This window comes from Cajanus cajan, chromosome 3 (assembly GCF_000230855.2).
Source record: "Cajanus cajan strain Asha chromosome 3, NIPB_CcT2T_4, whole genome shotgun sequence".
Taxonomy (NCBI): Eukaryota; Viridiplantae; Streptophyta; class Magnoliopsida; order Fabales; family Fabaceae; genus Cajanus; species Cajanus cajan.
This window is the reverse complement of record NC_138519.1, coordinates 60,755,042-60,769,213: the sequence shown is the minus strand read 5'-3', so window position 1 is coordinate 60,769,213 and position 14,172 is coordinate 60,755,042. Positions and strand designations below refer to the sequence as shown.

Sequence of the window (14,172 nt, the reverse complement as noted above, 5' to 3'; positions counted from 1 at the left end):
AAAACCTCTAGTATCAAGAGTATTTTGCGGAGGTTTTAAACCTACACTAACTATGAAAGTTTTTTAAAGGAGGTTTTAAACCTACGCTAACTATGAAGGTTTTTTTTTAAATGAGATTTTAAACCTACACTAATTATGGAGGTTTTTTAAAGGAGGTTTTAAACCTACATTAACTATGGAGGTTTTTTAAAGGAGGTTTTAAACCTACATTAACTATGGAGGTTTTACAATCGAGTTTCTAATTCTCCCTATTTTTTTTGTATATAACAATTTTTTATACTCATTTTAATTTCATAATCTACATGTATTACAATTTTCCATTTTCTTATGATTTCCATAAAAAAAATGTTATAAAAAATACTCATAATGTAGACATAGAAATCATATTTCCAATAACCAAAATAATAGCGTATAGTTCAAAGATTTACAATTTAATTTTCTATTGTAAATCAAAGTATTACATAAAATCCATAACAAAGTAATATTAGTCTTGTACTAAACTTTAAATCCAATATACACCATAAGCAAACTAAGGGTTGCTAACACCAGAAGATCCTCTTGCATCCAAAGGTGTATTAGGAACACTTGAAGCATCATTTGGATGAAATAAGAAAAGAAAAAATACTTAGTCACATATACTATATACAAGGGTGTATCACATACTATATCATAATGACAAGCAATAAAAAAAAATATCAATTCAAAATAATTATTTTAATATTCCAAACTTATGCATGGTTGATCATATATGTTTACTTGTAGACCTAAGATTCAATACCATTTTTTATGTTACAACTACTACCATGTGATAAAATAAGAATATGTATTTAGAATAAGAACCAATAGAACCAACAAAAAGAAATTACCTCTAAATTAAATATAGCAATGTACCAACACTACAAGAAATGTTACATATAGTGACATACAAAAAGTGTCACTATAGGTACAATATATGTAGGTATATATCTATTTGACATATAGTTACACACAATTTTAGTGTTAATTTTTAATGATATTTAACTACATATTTTGTGTGTCACAATAGCCTATACCCAAACTTTTTAATAATATACCAACATATATTGTAGTTATTGTATGGGTAAAAATAATTTTTAGTGACATGTATAATGTCACTATAGAGTGTGTATCACTATATGACAATTTTCTTATAATGCAAGTATTTTGAATAAAATCCAATGGAATTAGCAGTACCAGAAATGCAACACCATAAGTCTAATAATGGAATAAAGCTACCAAACATTCAAGGATATAATTAGAATCAAACAAATTTAAAGAAAAATAATTGAGCATTAATGTTTAATATCAAAATATAACAATACAACAATTAAGTAGTAGAAACTAGCTCTTATTAACTAACTAACCCCCAACTAATTAGCTATATAACTATAAGCCCCATTTTATTTTCCCAACTCTTCCCTCCTCCCAAACATACTATTAGAATAGTGCTTTCGGGATTCACTCTTTTTTTTTTTTTTTTTTTTTTTTTACTGATCAAGAACGCGTTTTAAATTCAAAGTAAAATACAAGTGGAAAATAACAAAAAATTAAGCCCATTCTCACCCATTACAAGCCCAATAAAATATATTTATATTTAAAAACCACTATAATGGTGGAGTCTGAATAGTATGTAAATGGTTTAAATATTATTATGCTTTTATGGATAAAACTAAAAATAAATAAATTTAAGGTGAACAACTGAGATCTAAACCTTATAATGATTTTTTTTATTATTTTATTTTATTTTATGTATAAATGCATGATATGAACCTTGAACCACAACCACTTAATTGGAAACTAAATTTTTGTGTTCCATATATTACTTGTGTGCTTTTCACATATAGATGATTCTTTTATTTTAACCAATCTAAGAATTTTTTTATTTATTGCAAAGTACATGTCAATTGGCTTATTGCTACTCGTGTTTGTGAATTACCTTCAAGGTCAAAATGTGGACGTAGGTAGGTAGCAGTAATTGAGTGACTTTATCGATCCATTGCCCTGCACCCTGCTTAAAATGTCCAATTTTGCTAACTTGAATTTAACTCCAAAGACTAAATACTATTTGGAACAGAATTCATATTTTATTGTGTTAATATTATATATAGTTAAAATAATATAATTAAATAAATATATCAATAATTAAGATATATTTTGTCCAAAAAAAAAATAATTAAGATATATTTTATAATTTATATTTTAAGATAAAAGATTGATACAATTTTTTTTTATCGTATTAGTCAAAATAATATTTATTAAGTTCATAAGTTATATTATTAATACAAAAATCTTAAAAAAAAACCATTATATTTATTAACAAAATTAAATAAATATATTAATAATTAAGATATATTTTTTGTCCAATAAATAATTAAGCTATATTTTATAATATACATTTTAAGATAAAAGATACTGAGGCAAATATTTTACCACGTTAACTAATCAGAATGATATTATTAAGTTCATAAGTTATATTATAAATATATAATTTTTTGAAAAAAAATTATATTTATTAAGAAAATATATAATATTAGATTGAGTTAGAATAACTCAACTTAAAACTACATCAAATATGCAAAATCTAGATTTTTAATTCCAAAAACCCATTGAAAATTACTTTGTTATTATTGAGCATTGTTCTCTTGGAAGACTACAAGTCTACGAGTCTATCAATAATTGATTAGTTACAGAGGGTCTAATGGATATGATTACAATACTCATGCTCTTGTGATTATTGAATATGGAATTAACAATAAGCCTACCAAAGCGAGCAAAATTATTGAGTCTTCTTGTTATTGTGAAATTTTCAAGTATAATTAACAAAAAGTTTCCAGCAAACAGATTTCATGACAGGATTCTAAAAGTAAAAGCAACTATGGAAAAGTTGTCAACAAGTTAACACACCTTGTGCTTAATTAATTACCACCTACCTACGCACAAAAAAGGTAATTAACCATTATTCATGAAAATCATAGCTATATAGAAATCAACTTCAGTAATTAACTATTGAATTTCACATAAAGAGGCAATTCCATATAGAAGACCACAATAAATTATATGAACTAACCAAACTTAGAAAATAAATTTCCCATCTAACCAGATCATTTGAATCGTGTAGATAGATGTACAGGATTACAACTACCATCACTTAGAATATTACCATATAAACATTTCCAAATCAATCTACGCAATAATCTAAGTATGAAAAGGAATCAAATAACTCACTATGCCATTCCAGTTAGCTGGTATACCTCGCCATATGAACCTGTTGAAAGAAAGCATAATCATGCGTATTAAAAAAAAAAAAGTAATGCTCCAGCACATATACTCAATCATGCAATACTTAAAATACACTTGGAGCCTCCCCATCAAAATAGAAATTTATCAAAGTTAAAAATAGAAATTCTATCAAATTAAAATAGGGGAACCGATTTCAAAAACAATTATGATATAAAAACTAATATAGGAACTGCATGAACAATGCAAGTAGGATTAAATGATAGGATATACAATCAGACGTATCCAACAATGAACAAATAATAATGATAACTATACAAATATTATAAAACTAGGATTAGCCAAATTAAAATAAAATAATAGATGCTTTATTGTTTATTTGAATAGATCACCTTTCAAATATTATCCTCAAGTAGCATAATGAAGAACTCATTCATAAAACAATAGTAATTAAAGAGTCACTAAATATGATGTTTAAACAATTGCCACTCTGCCAATTCAACTTAGTTACCCTTCATGACTTCATGTATATAAGCAAAATCCAAAAGCCAGGGCATTTTAGAAACAAGAAGATCCAAACATAGCTCCCCTCAAAGATCTGTTACAAAATATATATCATATCTAATCCAGATTATTCCACACTTCACACTAACATATTCAGCTTAGTAGCCATTGAGAAAATTAATTTATCACTAAAATCCACAAGAAATAAAATAACGGATAAAAAGATAGAAACAGTTCACAATTTCTCTTATAAATATATTTAGATATTCTGACAAATTGCAAGGCACGTGATTTTGATTACTTCTATTCACATGGTATTATAGTTTTAGAAAAAGCTAATTACATTATATTGGTAGTGTGAAAAACAGAAATCAAGATAAATATTTCATAAATAGCTATTGTACAAGATAAAGATGTCACTCCACACAAATGTATTTCTATTACTCTAGTTTATAATGTGATACACTTCCAAATGCGAGGCCCGTTAGAAAGGCCCAAAAGCCACTTAAGTTTCAGGATTATATATGAGGCCCTAAATATTTCCTTTTTCCTAAAGTCTCAACCGGCCCATTATATTGTAACCTAGCTCTAGGGTTATTACAAGTATTTAAAGACAGAAGAGATGTAAGGGAAGGGAATGAATGAATATTTTCTCAGTTTTATAATTCCTTCTTTTATCTTAGAATTTATAGTAGTGTAACCCTAACAATCTGGTGCTTTCATTTACCCTCATGCCTCCTAAAACCACCAAAGACCTGGAAGAGGCCATCCAAGCCATGGCTGACAACCTCCTTCAATACCAAAACCAGCAAGAGCAACGATTGGATCAACTTAATTCTTCCATGACTACTCGTCATGATGCTCTTACCGGTGCCCTTTCTTCGTTGATGGATAAGGTGGCCGCCCTCTCCCTACCCCAACAGAATACAACCGCTGATTCCTTGGGCTCTATGGGGTTCGCTTCCCCTACCGTGTTCCAGGTATCACCTTCTGGCACTGTCCATAACTCCACACCTCCTGGTTTTGTTTCCCCTACCCATGCCTTTACCCCATTTCCACCTCCCCATATTTCACATTCCACTGCCAACCCTTTTCACCATTCACAACCTCCTACGTTTCACTCCCAACCTCACCCACCTCCCTTACGTCTTCCCAAGCTCCACTTACTTCCCTTTGATGGTTCCTCCCCTCTCGATTGGCTCTTTCAAGCGGAACAATTTTTTGCATTTCACCATACACCTCCTGAGCAACGTCTCTCCATGGTTGCTTTTTATATGACCGGTGATGCCCTTTCTTGGTACAAATGGCTCCATCAGAATAATCAACTTTATGATTGGGATTCTTTCACCCGCGCCTTGGAATTACGATTTGGACCCTCTACTTATGAAAATCATATGGCTGCTCTTTTCAAGTTGCACCAAACAGGGTCATTGGCTGATTACCAACTTAATTTTGAACGCCTCTCCAACAAGGTTTTTGGGTTGCCACCTGAAGCTCTTCTTAACAGCTTTATTTCCGGTCTCATTCCAGAGATTCGGGTTGAACTAGCCCTTCTACGGCCTCTTAATGTGTCTCAAGCCATGGGACTTGCTAAACTGGTAGAGGCTAAACTCAAAGATTCCAAACCTAAGCCCAACCCTAAACCATTTTCCAAAGTTCACTCTCCTTCCTTTAACCCTACCACCACACCCTCCCCATCCCTTTCCTCTTCCACCACAACCTTACCCGTTAAGAAAGTCACCCCTTCCCAACTACAAGAGCGGCGCACTCTTGGCTTATGCTATTATTGTGATGAAAAATACCACAATGGTCACCGTTGTCAACCCAAACAGTTTAATCTCCTTTTGGTTGATGAGGAGGATTGCGCATTTCCTCTTTCTTCCCCTACCGCACCATCCATACCCCTTCCTTCTTCCCCAACAGACCCACCTCTCATCCATCTCCAACTTTCTCCACAAGCCCTTAATGGTTCCAAATCCCCTCAAACTCTTCGCTTTCACGGTTCAATATCTGGCCATTCCGTTACCGTTCTAATTGATACCGGAAGTTCACATAACATAATGCAACCTCGTCTGGCCCTTCACCTTGGCTTACCCACTTCCCCTACTCCCACCTTCCCAGTCATGGTTGGAAATGGTGACTTCATTTATTGCAATGGTTTTTGCCCCAATGTTCCCCTTACCCTTCAAACTCACACCTTTACCCTCCCATTTTACCTTTTACTTATACAAGGGGCTGATCTGGTCCTCGGCATGGCTTGGCTCAGCACTCTCGGACCCATCAATTCTGATTTTGCTGTTCCGTGCATGTCCTTTACCCATAAGGATTCAACCATCACCCTCACCGGGTCTACTTCTTCCACCCCAATGCCTTCCACCTTCAACCAATTTTGCCATTACCTTCACCATGACTCCGTTACATCTCTTCACATCCTCACCTCTAATCCCATAACCCCAACTCCATCACTGCCTCCTTCCCTTGAGTCCCTGTCTCCCGATATTAAGGAACTATTACACACTCACTCCAAAGTTTTTGAGTCACCCCAGGGCCTTCCCCCACCTCGCCCCCATGACCATGCAATACCATTATTACCCAACTCTAGCCCAGTTCGTGTTCGCCCTTACCGTTACCCACACACTCAAAAAGAAACTATCTCCCAAATTGTGGCTGATTTACTTTCTGACGGCCTAATTACCCCAAGCCATAGCCCTTTTTCTTCCCCGGTTATACTGGTGCAAAAAAAAGATAATACCTGGCGTTTTTGTGTTGATTACCGTGCTTTAAATGCTATTACAATCAAAGACCGATTTCCCATTCCCACCATTGATGAGTTACTAGATGAATTGGGTCACGCTACTATATTTTCTAAGATTGACTTACGCTCCGGTTACCATCAAATCCGGGTTCGACCAGAAGACACACATAAGACTGCCTTTCGCACTCATGATGGCCATTATGAGTTTTTGGTGATGCCTTTTGGGCTTACCAATGCTCCTTCTACCTTCCAAGCTGCTATGAATGATCTATTGCGACCTTTTTTACGTCGTTTTGTTCTTGTTTTTTTTGATGACATATTGGTTTTCAGTTCCTCATATGCGGACCATTTGGTTCATTTAGATTCAGTTTTACAATTATTGAGTACTAATTGTTTTTATGCTAAATTCGTCAAGTGCTCCTTTGCTGTTCCTAGTGTTGCGTATCTAGGCCATATCATCTCTTCTGAAGGGGTTCATCCTGATCCGGACAAGATCAGAGCCATCTTCGAATGGCCTCCTCCGCACTCCCTCACCACACTCCGCGGGTTTTTGGGCCTCACTGGATTTTATCGTCGTTTTATTCGACACTATGCTACTTTAGCCGCACCCCTCACTGATATTCTCCGTGGTACCACTCCATTTCATTGGGATTCAAGTACAGAGGATGCATTTACAAAATTAAAAGGGGCCCTAACTACGTCGTCGGTGCTTGCCTTGCCAGACTTCTCCAAGCCTTTTGACCTTGAAACCGATGCCTCCGCAACAGCCATTGGTGCCGTTCTTCTGCAGAATGGTCATCCCCTTGCATATTTTAGCAAGAAGTTGTGCGCCAAGATGTGGCTTGCCTCAGCCTACGCTAGAGAGATGTACGCAATCACTGAAGCTGTAAAAAAATGGCGTCAATATTTGCTGGGCAATCATTTTCGTATTTTTACAGATCAACAGAGCCTCAGGCACATGTTAACACAGGTTTATCAAACTCCTGAACAACAAAGATGGGCATTCAAATTACAAGGGTTTTCATTTGAGATTCATTACAAACCTGGAAGATCAAACCGGGTTGCAGATGCTCTCTCTCGTGCCCCTTCAGCATCGGAAGCTTTATTCCTCCACATTTCCACACCAATTCCATCTATCATTGAGGAACTCATGAACTTTTACCAATCTGATCCTACCGGTATTGCATGTTGGCAGCAACACTCCATCTCACCCGGATCTGATTCCGATTACCACGCCACTAGAGGACTAATCTTCCACCGCAACCGTATTTTTGTTCCGGATGTGCTTCATCTTCGTCGACGGTTGCTCCATGAATTTCATGCCACCCCCTCAGCGGGTCATTCAGGGTCCAAAGCCACCCTTGCTCGTCTTGCAGGATCCTTCTCATGGCCGTCTATGTCTCATGATGTCAAAACCTTCATTCGCGAATGCCAATCCTGCCAACATAACAAATCAATCCATAACAAAAAGGCTGGGCTCTTGCAGCCATTACCTCAACCTCGACGGGTGTGGGAGGATATCAATATGGATTTTGTGACTCACCTTCCGTCATCCTTCGGTCACACCGTGGTCTGGGTTGTTGTTGACCGCTTGTCCAAATACGCGCACTTCTTGGCGCTTCCTACCAAGTTCTCAGCAGCAGCGCTCGCAAATCGTTTTGCCACCGACGTTTATAGACTTCACGGCACCCCTCGCTCCATAGTGTCCGACAGAGACTCCATCTTCCTCAGCCAGTTTTGGCGTGAGTTCTTTCGGATCCAAGGCACTACCTTGAAGTTTTCGACAGCTTACCATCCAGAAACTGATGGTCAAACGGAGGTCGTGAACCGTTCCCTCTCTGCCTATCTACGTTGTGTTGCAGGTGATATTCCCCGTCGTTGGTATTCCGTGCTTCATTTGGCGGAGTTCTGGTACAATACTTCGTACCACTCCGCTATCGGCACCACTCCTTTTCAAGCCCTTTACGGTCGCCCTCCGCCGGCAGTTCGGGACTACATTCTTGAATCTTCTACAGACACGGCTGTTGAGTCCCTTCTCCAAGATCGCGCCACGAACCTGCGCATAATTAAAGAGCAAATGCGTCGCACCCAACAGCGAATGAGGGACCAAGCAAATAAGGGTCGTATCAACGTTACCTTTGAAGTGGGTGACTGGGTCCTTTTAAAGACGCATCCGTACCGCCAACGCTCCTTAGCTAGGCCCATATCCCACAAATTGGGTCGCCGTTATCATGGACCGTTCCAAGTCATCCGCCGTATCGGAGCGGTGGCCTACGAACTCGCTCTTCCTGAGCAAGCTCGCCTCCACCCTGTGTTCCATGTGTCCTTGCTCCGGCGTTTCCACGGTGTACCCCCATCAACAACCCCTTCATCTTTTGTTCCGAGAGAAGCTTCTGCGACTCCAAATGAAGCTTTGGCTTTGAACGATCTTCAAATGCCACTTGACAATTCACATGCAAGCTCTTCGCCTTCCACACAACACGTGGGCACAGCTGGCAACCACTCACATGACACAATTCATCCTCCACCCTTAGATGCACCCTTGATCCGTGGCAATGGTCTCAACTCTCAATCTCCACCACTCGTTCCATCTCAATTCCCACCTACAACAATTAATGCACCTAACCCCACTAAGACCCCCAACCTGCCAGATTCTTCACGTGTCTTGGAGGACCAAGACAATTCTCATGGAATGGGCATTGATACACTTCCAAATGCGAGGCCCGTTAGAAAGGCCCAAAAGCCACTTAAGTTTCAGGATTATATATGAGGCCCTAAATATTTCCTTTTTCCTAAAGTCTCAACCGGCCCATTATATTGTAACCTAGCTCTAGGGTTATTACAAGTATTTAAAGACAGAAGAGATGTAAGGGAAGGGAATGAATGAATATTTTCTCAGTTTTATAATTCCTTCTTTTATCTTAGAATTTATAGTAGTGTAACCCTAACATAATGATAACTTCACAAATGCAAATTAGACATGTAATAGAATAAGTAAAGCAAATCATCATTAACAAATAAACAAACAGTAATAAGTAAACAGAAACCAACATTTCAAACACAAACTTATACACTATAAAATCCAATAAATAGTATGCAGGGATAATGCTAATAAAGGCACCGCTTCCTGCTATACATAACCAAAAATAAAATGAAAAAAAACCAGTGAGGCAAAAACAAGTTTGATCTATCTCGAGCTTTAGACATCTAGCCGTCCAGGTTATTTTACAAAGTCGGTTACTTTCAAGGAATCGATTCCAAAAATCACATGGGTTCTCATTATCTAAAACCAACTTAAATGAAAGGATATAATAGAAGAATTGATTCCAAAAAGAATTACAATAAGAGATAATAGGCAACATCATTAAGAACCGCATGGGTTTTCATTAGTTGGATTCAAGAGATGGATCAATATCATCGATAACTACACTGGTTCTCACAAGTGGGGTTCAATAGAGACAATGAGAAGAAATAAAAAAAATAGGACATGAGCAACAATGTCCAAATATGAGTAAAAAATAAAAAAGAAAAAAACCTTCGTAGAGCGTTTAGGGAAGATGAGCGAGATGAGGGACAAAAGCTTGGGAGAAAGTTGGACGGCAACTACGACAACTACAACAACTACGACGACGGAATCACTGATTCAACTATCGAATCATGGAATGACAAAGGGTTTAGGGGTTTCTTTGTTTTTCTGATTTTCTTGGAGAGGGAAACGAATAGGCGTAAGAGGGAAGTTTTTTGTTTTATTTTAGAGAAAAAAGATTTATGCAGGAAATAATATTTTAATTAAAGGAGGTTTTAAAAATCTTTGTAAATTAAATTAAAAAATTGCATTTTTCTCCTCTAATTCTGGATGTTGAAATATGGCATTGTATTTTTAATAATTTGCGGAAGTTTTTAAAACCTCCACAAAATAACTTCCATTATTTAACATTTTTTTTGTAGACAATAACAATATTTCAGTCTTTGAATTTTTGTTTTCAATCTCTAAACCATATTTAAGTCTTTGAATTTATGTTTTGTTATGAATTTTTGTTTTCAATATTTGAATCACATTGCTGCATTTTGTTGAACGCACACATGCGGTTGGCGTTTTAGAACAGCCCGTTCTGAATCCATAACAGCCCGTTCTAAAATCAGAACGACCCGTTCTGGTTTCAGAACGGGCCATTCTGGTTCTAGATGCATTAAAGAAATTTGGCATCCACCTATGCATCCACGTGGCCAACAGTTAACTCCGTTTAAGAAATTTGGACGGGAGATCCGACATTGCAGTAATTTAAATTATTAGGGACCAAATTAAAACAAAAAATAAAAATAGGATTAAATTAAAACTTTAAAATATTATAAGGGACCAGATTAGATATTTAACCAAGATAAAATAAAAGACAAAAAGTCAAAGAAGACTCTTATTTATTAAAGAGAGGTCCTTATTAAGAAAAGTAAAAATAAAATAAGTCAATAATATATTATATATCATACTTCATCTTTATTTAACATCACATTTATTTTCTTAAAATTATGAATAGATTTTTCCAGAATTGTAGATAAATTTTTGTTAAGCAATAAAAACATTACCCATCAATTGATTATTTTTTGGTGATTAATTTTTTTATAATATATATATATATATATAATTTAATTATGTCAATTATTTTCATATTTATATAAATTAAAAATAATATAAATTTGGCGCCTACTAAAAATGGGGCTCGTCTTCCACTGATATCTGTCGTGCCAAAGAATAGAATGAACATGGCTTTCAGAGGTTTTATTCAAGATTTCCTTTTGATTGGGCATTCGTATATTATAACAACAATCATTAGTAGAAGGTCGAACCACTTTTATTTTTTTAGACTTTTTTCACTATATAGGTGATATTTGAAGATATAGAAAATATGTTCTCTACAACCTGACATGTAAGAAATTACCTGAAGATAAAATAAAATAAAATTATAAATTAAAGTTTAAGTTCATTGACAAGGAAACATGTTCATTTGCAAGGGGGCTAAAATGTTCTATACAAAGCACCGGAAGATCATGAAGTTAGTGGAGGAGTTGTACCAAACAAAACATACTTTAGCAAGAGATTGTTGAAGTATATACTTGATTTTGAATTTTATTTATCTAAATAAAAGTCCAATTTCTAAAACTTATTGATGTCAAATTGTAGAAGTATATTTTAGAAAAATCTCTTTAGAGAATATTTCTAGAGTAACATGCAGAATTTTTTAGAATATGTATAGTTTTGGATATTTGAAGACCACTCTAAAGAATCATTTGTAACCATTAGATAATAGGTTTTCATTTGGTTTAATTCCTGCATCATATGTCATACTATTGGTTTATACTTTTTTATTCCAAAGAACAAAATTACTAGATTTATGTATATAAGATCTCCAACATGTATGAATGACCCATTGTTATGAGATTATTTTGTGTGTGCATTGTTAAGGATTTTGAACTAAGAAAGAAAATATAGGACATTTACAACAATGGCCCATCAATAATCAACTACAAAGATACTCAGAAAAGAAATAAAATGCACCATAATCACCTCCACCTCTTTTTCTCTTTAGCGTATGTATACTACAAGAAAATTGTCATGTAGTGATACATACCCTATAGTGACACAATGTGTCACTAAAAATTACTTTTACCCATACAATAAATATAATATATGTTAATATATTGTTAAAAAGTGTGGGTATAGATATGGTGACACACAAAATATGTTGTTAAATCTCATTCAAAATCAACATTAAAATTGTATGTAGCTATATATCAAATAAATATATACCTACATATATTATATCTATAGTGACACTTTTTGTATATCACTATGTGCAATATTTATTATAGTGGTACTATATAACTAATTGCAACCTCACACATAATCTCTCATGTGTTAATTTGTCACCTTCTTTCATACACTTTTTATATTGCCCATGATCATAGAATCCCTTGACACTTGTTGATTTTCCCTAATAGAATTATATATTCTCTTCCACTACCATTTCTTGAATTTCCCTTTTACTATTTCCACTTGTGACATTACCTCCCAACCCCCTTAACATCAACCTTGCCCACAAGGTTGAAGGCGGGATAAGCTTGCTGCAAATAAGTAAGTTCCTTCAATATAAGTAGCATGTTTTTCACCAAACTTAAGGAATATTTTGGTCTTTGTCGAGAATAATTCTAGATTGCAAAATCTGTCATGGCTATAATATAGGATCAATGTCATTAGTAATCAAAGGAAATGAAACATATGATTGTTGATGAACACCTTGGCATGGCTTCAACCACGACACATGAAAAATATAATGAATTCTAGTTGTTAAGGGATGAAATAGCTTATATGCAACTGGACCCGCACATTGGATAATATCTCATGCCCAATTTTTGGTTTTTTCTCAATGAAACCAAATTTTGTGGATAAGGTTGGAGCTTAACCAACACCATATTTCCAAACTTGAATTCCTATGACATCTCTTCTTATTAGCATGTTTCTTCATATATTGTTGTGCCTTGTGCAAATTTCCCTTTAACTAATGCAAAATAGCATCACATTATTGCAAACACTTAAAATGATGGATGATCATTGGAATCTATAACATATTTGTGAATTCGAGGAGGATCTGATGGAGGACCATCTTTGAAGAACCATGTGGGCCCCATTACAAGGTCCATGGCTAGGAGAGTAGAAGAGGAGGAGGGAGCTCACCCACCAAAGGATACCCTCCTCATGGTCATAGAGTACTAATTACTCTCCTAAGTCTCATTAGTATAGGGTTTATTTTTTACCCTTGTATTTTGGGGTATTTTAGTCATAGGATTTATTTTTAATTGTATTTCCCATTTCACCCTTGTATTATGGGGTGCCTTAGATTATAGGATTTTTATTTTTTGGACTAGGGTATTTATTTAGGGCCTAGACGTATTTTTTGGTGAGCATTGATCTATTTTTGGACTTGAAAAGGCTTAGACCTAAGTGGAGGGCACCTAGGTTGCATAGTCTTATCATGCACCTAGTTGTAATTTAGCCAAACCCAAAGATTCCATCCTTGGCTACCAAGTAGCATCTAGGGTTAATTTGAGTTTCATTTGGAGTGCATTTGGCATTGCAATTTTCGGCCATACACTTCCAAATGCAACCTTAAATGCTCCCTCCCCTATAAATATCCTAAACCATACACCTTGTAAATACTTTGGATTATGTGATATTGAGATAGCATTTTTGCCTCAACATCCCATCCTTAGTCACTAGGTTAACTTTGGCTAGCCTTCTCCTATCTCCACCCTTGGAGAGTGGGAAACCTAGAGTGGCCTCCATCTTCATCTTGGAGTGAGCCAACCATCCTTGAACTTCCATCAAAACACCTAAACCTTCTCCCATCTTTCACACCCAAAATCCTTCACCCATAAACGTCCATTTTTCTCTTCAAAGGCTACTTTCCCTTGGTGCGCCTAGATCATTGGGACAAAGGTGACCCTCTTCAAAGATGTTTACATCATCCATGGAAGGGAAGTTTCCATCAGGATCCCTGCCATAAACTACCATAAATGGTGTGATACCTATACTAAGGTAGTACAAAATACTATACCAAATTTTTTCCTATGGAAACAATTTCAGCCACACTTTTGGATTATCATAA

At 35.6% G+C, this 14,172-nt stretch overlaps 1 long non-coding RNA gene across 2 annotated transcripts; it reads right to left on the bottom strand.

Annotated features, from left to right (window-relative positions):
* Nucleotides 1-369: 369 nt before the first annotated feature.
* Nucleotides 370-10,270, bottom strand: LOC109808946 (uncharacterized). Of its 2 annotated transcripts, XR_002240640.3 has the most exons (4): nucleotides 10,050-10,270; nucleotides 3,244-3,283; nucleotides 1,955-2,026; nucleotides 370-584 (listed from the first exon to the last, which is right to left on the bottom strand). It is a non-coding gene; the product is annotated as an uncharacterized LOC109808946 (long non-coding RNA). The 2 variants fall into 2 exon arrangements; XR_002240639.3 differs by lacking the exon at nucleotides 1,955-2,026 and having other exon boundaries at nucleotides 10,050-10,268.
* Nucleotides 10,271-14,172: the final 3,902 nt, after the last annotated feature.